Raw genomic sequence first — 6,000 nt, forward strand, 5'->3', positions numbered from 1 at the left:
GAGCTTCCCTTCCTGGGCATTCCTTCCCTCAAAAGGTATCTAATCCCTGGTTCACCCCAAGTAAGATGTATACATTCACATCTTCAATCAAATAACCCCAATGTGGACAAGGAAGAACTGGCTCCTTCAAGGATCACTCCTAGGGGAGGCCTTTATCATAAAGAGTAGTGCATAAATCTCCTGGAAAAGGTCTTCTTTCTTCCAGCTCCTCATATTTTCAGCACTCACTGAAGACCAAATCGAATTCTACCCCCAGTCCCCAGCTCAGTTATCCCCTTCCTGCCTGGTGCATAGAGAAAGCACAGACCCTCGGAACCCTGTTCCCAACTCCCCGTGGTCCCCAGCAGCGTCTGGGTATACAGGAGGCTGAGAACCACAACATTCATTACAGACCCCACTATTTCTCCCCTGGAAAAACACAGGCTGGGTCCCCTATCACGGACTGTGTTCTGCCTCCTCTGAGAGGCTTGCAGGTGGCACTCGGGCACCTCAGTATCAAAGCAGACATGCAGTCCAACAGAGACTAAAATGGCTGAGTAAAAAAAAAGGTGTTTATGGATAGCCCTGGTTTCAGGGGTTAAGGGAGCACAGGACCACAGTCATAGTCTGCTCCAATGACCCCTTTCTCATTCAAAGAGCCTCTGTCTGACTAGAAATGATGCCTTGGTACTCCAGGGGAAGCCCCTTACTTCCAGTAAGGGTGAGTAGAAAGCAAACAGCAGTTCCAAAGATAAGTTCTCTTTAACTTTTCTCAGACCCAAGAGAAAAAGACTAACTAGCTGTTCACATTGCAGGACTATACCATTGCTACCCCCTTCTCACTCTGTTCCAAGCCCCCAGGAGGTGGACACTGATGTGCTCCACTCTACTTTGGCTTTGGTCGGGTCCTCCTGACAACAGGGAGCCATGATGGAAGAGCAGAGGGAAAGAGGAGTGTAGATTCAATTTATTCCCATCATTCTTTGCTACAGACAAAGGACCCATTGTCTATCAGGTATCCCAGCCTTCTCTTGTCTCCAGGCTCTGATAAGTTCTTCTCACGTCCTGAAAGCGCTGATACATTAATGGCAACCTGAGCTTGTAAAGTACAGCCCTGCTGGGCCTGTGGTATCCCATGGTTGGCCATACCTTTATAAAAAGTTTCTTCCTCAAACATTCTCCCTAGTGGACTAACTTAGATGTGCTCTCTACTTCCTATGGAAAATGGCTGATACAGGATCTTTCCTATTCTACACATGTATGTTATGGGCTTATAGATTTTCTGATGGAGGTACCTGTGCCAGTAAGAGTCCTTGCTGCTTCCCAGCTATCAGTAGACTACAGTCCTACACAGGCAGGTGACAATGCATTCTGTTTCCTTACATACTTCAACCTGTCATCAATCCTTACTAAAAGCTGCCAAGCCTGTGAAGAAGCCATCCATCCCATCAAAGTGATGTCAGTGGTGAGCTAGAGCCAATTATAAAATGCAGTGTGAGCCAGTTTTTGAACTCAAGCATTAGTAAAGTCTTAGGTCCTTGAAATTTATACTTAAATGACTTGCATTTAAAACAAAAGCAAGATATTCAAGGGCAACATTTCTTAATGACCTATGACATTTTATTACCTCTGATCTCTTGAGATTATCTACAATCATGAAATCTGTGTGGTGGAAATGCTATCTAATGATGTACTTTTTCATCACCCCCATTTGGTCACGTGACTTCGGTTCCTTGAAATTAATTGGCCATGGTGAGAATATCATACCACGAAAATTGGCAAACGCTACAAAGTACAGGTAGAGGCTTGTAAGCCCATTATCGGCATTTCTGGAAACAATGAAATACAAGCAAAAGAAACCTAAAATTCTGTCTGTGAGAGATGCTGGAATACAGAGAGCCAACCCTAGCCTAACCCCCCTAGCCTATGTCAGCTTAAGCAAGGTAGCTCATTGAAAACCTGTGAGAGGATCAATTTCTTCTGTCTTCCTCGGGGCAAGGTTGGAGAGAGGGCAGAAAGGACACGAAGACTCTGCTGTGAAGTTTCCTCTTTGCTGTTCTGCTCCAGGCCTGAGGACTGAGTCCGTTGTTTCAGAAAGTCAGCTCCAAATATCTATTTGAAAAGAAAATTTACTAGTTCACCTAAATGAAGTCTAAGAACAGTCAATCTTCAGGCTGCCTGTCTTCTTGGATAAATCATGTTCAGATATAGGCATTCAGATGATATTCTCTCCCTCTCTCTTCTCCCTCTCTCTCCTTCCCTCTTTAAACCAACTGCATTTCTGAAATTTTATTACATCTATGGGTGTTCATATGCCTGTATGTACATGTGTGTAGGCATGTGTGTGCCATAGTGAACAATTGGGGATTACAGGGTCACTTCTGGCAGTCTCTTCCATTATGTGGGTTCTGGGGATTAAAGTCAGGTTGTCAGGCTTTTAGGCAGTGCCTTTACCTGCCGAGCCATCTCACAAGCCCTAAATCAAGTGTCCCACCAAAAATAAATGAATAAAATCTGTGACTGTGGTTCCACAATGGACGAACTTATAACTGACATTTTAAAAATTCTATGGTTGCATAAAGGCACTTGCAGGGAAGGAAGAAAAAAAAACATATCTGCTCTGCTTCAGTTGCTGAACATGGTCCCACGTTCATGGGCAGGAGGGGGGCAGGAGGATGTGGAGCCTGACTGGTCAGGTCTGAGTCACAGGTCCTGGAAGTGTGAACAGCATCAGCTCCTCCCAAGCTCCATAAACTGAGAGGGAGGAGGGTGACGCCTACCCTCCCACTGGGTCAGGTTCCTATTTCCAAAGAAACAGCACGAAAAAAGCAACAGATGTTTCTTTTGCGGCTGGAGACCATGCTGAATGAATGAATCTGCGCTTCTTAAAGTCGGACAGACTCTGCCTCCCCTGTGGGTCACTGGAAGGACAAAGTGACACAGGGTCTATAACCTCACAAATGCCAGTGGCCACTTCCCTTTCTTTCCCACTCATCCTCATTAGTCTCTTTCCCCAGAATGACGGTGCCACTCCATAAAACTCTGACAGTGTGGGACATGTCTCTCTTCCTGCTCACTGTTAAATCAGCCAGCACCCAGGGCCAGCAGACAACTCTCATCTTCCGCAGCTCATTCCAGACTCCAGCCCCCACTAACATCTCATCATTTCTTCCTCAGCCGATGTCTCCAGTTGTGCTCGTGTGTTGGCTGGCCGATGTCTCCAGTTGTGCTCGTGTGTTGGCTGGCTGCTGACAGCAGGAGGGAGAAACTCTTGCTCAGAGTCAGTGCCTCACAGTCAGGAACTTCCTGTCCCATGAATCAGGAAGGACAGATGTGGGTGGGGCTAGACAAAACATCTGGACCCAAATTAGGACATGGCTTCCATCCGAACCCAGGGCCACCCACAGCAAGCTGCTGGTTTGGGCAAGAGGATTGTTCCTTCTGGAGATATGTCAGCCAACTCATTTGATTAACAGTGAATTAACTGAGGTCCTATGCCATGCCAGGAGCTATTCTGGGCACTGGGAAACAAACCATTGGTTAAATAAACAAAAATGATTAGTGGCTTCCTCTCAAAGACATAACCTGCCTCAGTTTCTTCCATCCTCACATCATGTCCCATATAAACCCTTGCTCCATTAAAATCATGAGTTTCTCAGCACAAAATTGTCAATTGTGTCAAGAGCTGGTCGACAGGCTTTTCACCACCTTATATCCAGCATAAACAAGGCTGTGCATGTATGTACCAGATAGGATGGACATGCATAACAGCATTGTTATAATTGAATAGCTAAAACCTAAAATGCCCAGTAACAAAGGTCTGCCTGAGTCTGATATGGTAATGCATGTAATAGTTACAGCCACAGCATTAATTGGGTGCATATTACATCCTCAGTGCAGTTTCAAGAGCTTTGCATGGATCATCTCAATTCTCACTGCAGCTTGGTGCTGGAGGCTCTTACTTTATCCTTATTTGAAAGATGTGGCACAGACTGTTTAAGAAATCTGTCAATGTCTCTCTGTCTCTCTGTGTCTCTGTCTCTCTCTCTGTCTCTCTCTCTGTGCCTCTCTCTGTGCCTCTCTCTCTCTCTCTCTGTGCCTCTCTCTCTCTCTCTCTCTCTCTCTCTCTCTCTCTCTCTCTCTCTCGTGTGTGTGTGCCAGAGAGTGGGCTTGCAGCCACCATGCTACCCTAGGATTATGTATATTTTAAAAGACAAACGCACAAGTGACATCAATATGCACACATAAATGCTTATACTCATAGATACTAAACAAAAAGAGTCCATGTACATACTAGTCTTCATCATGTGAGAACGTAAGGCTTTGTCAGGAAGGAGTAAGATGAGGTTTCTACTATACATGAATCTTCATTTCTTTGCAGGGATATGAATAGCTTTTGTAAGTTAGCTGCCTGAAGGGTTCTGTCCTCAGGACTCAGCAAATGACTCTCTAATTTAATAGGAGAACCCATTTAAGATGTTTAGGAGAGACCGCCTCAATCTCTCAGCCTGCTGTCAGGAGGGACTTCCACAGAACTTCTGGAAACAAAGCTTTGGCTCAAGGCTACTTTTAGGAAGGACTGGCCATAGGCTGTCCTGGGAGGCTAAGAAGAGGTTTGGTGTCATAGGGACTCTTGAGAAGGGGTTACAAAGAGTCTTAAGGTCACAACAGCTATTTCATCGTGACCTTCTGCAAAGGAAGGTACCCTTTCATTGTTTTATTCTGCCCCCCTCTTCATCCCTGTGTTCTACAGAGTGTCTGTCTAAGGATGAATAGACAAAGGGAAGCTCAGATTGGCAGTGTTAATGATGGGGACTCTGGATGGGGTGAAGCAGGATGGAACCTTCAAGAAGGTAGAGGGAGCAAGAAAGCCCAGCAGAACAGAAGTACAAGGTAAGCAGTAGACACTGTACTGTCCAGCCTTGTGGTGGTTTTCTTCTTCCACCCTTTGGGATTCCAAAGATCAGTAATACAAAAATATCCACATTCCACAGCTGGAGCCATCCCAGGAAGTGTGAAATGCCTGCTGTGCCAGAGAGAGGTGGGGAAGGAAGCTGGGAGAAGGGAGGCTGTCAGCTGGGAGGTGATGATGGATGGTATCCATACAGGCCCATCTGAACTGGAGTCAAGGAAATAAGACGATTGTATCAAGAGCAGTTGAGGGAACCGGTTTTGATTGGCCTCAAGGTGAAGCCTGGGAAACGGGAGGTGATAGGAGACTCACATCTTGACATAGATGTTCATGAAGAAGGAAAGTAGTGCACACTGCTCTAGTCTAGAGTCTTGCTGTTCTAAGTGTGGTCCACGGTCCAGCATCAATATCTGTGGGTTCTTAGAAATACAGAATCACAGACCCCTTCCCAAATGTAGTGAATGCCAGGACACATCTTCACCAAATCTCCAGGTGGTTTATGGACATATTAAACATAAGAGGCACAGATCCAGAATACTTCCATTCAAGTTATGGCCTTAGACCAGGGTCTATCTCTGAACTGTTCAGTAATGTTCTTCAATGAGACACAAGTAGAAACAGTGTTTGGAGGTTTTTAACTTTAAAAAACAAAACAAAGCAAAAACCTCCCCCCCCAAAAAACAACTTGACATTGCTGTGACATCCATGCCTGTGGTCAGGAGGTTCATCTATTGTGTGGGATGCCTTTCTAGTACTGCAGAACGAGGCACAGGCTGTGCCTTGTAAATTCATTCAGATTGTAGGAAAGTCCATTACTGTAGACATTTAACTTCAAACCAGTGGCTCTCAACTTCCAGCCAAGAGAGAGCTGGCTAAATGCCAGACTGCCCAAACCAGTTTTTGACTCTCTAGTTCAGAGGTGGGACCTGAGAAGAAGTTACGTTTCTAACAGGCTCCCTCTTCGAGCAATGCTGATATTACTAGCATAGGAACCTCATGGGGAGAAACAGGACTCTCAACCAGACATCCAATCCCATATATCTGCTACCATGCCTGGCCAGATAGTTCTATTTCAAATGAATTATTTTTTTAAATTTCTATTTTGTTGC

Source organism: Grammomys surdaster, unplaced genomic scaffold (genome assembly GCF_004785775.1).
Source record: "Grammomys surdaster isolate TR1022 unplaced genomic scaffold, NIH_TR_1.0 364, whole genome shotgun sequence".
Taxonomy (NCBI): domain Eukaryota; kingdom Metazoa; phylum Chordata; class Mammalia; order Rodentia; family Muridae; genus Grammomys; species Grammomys surdaster.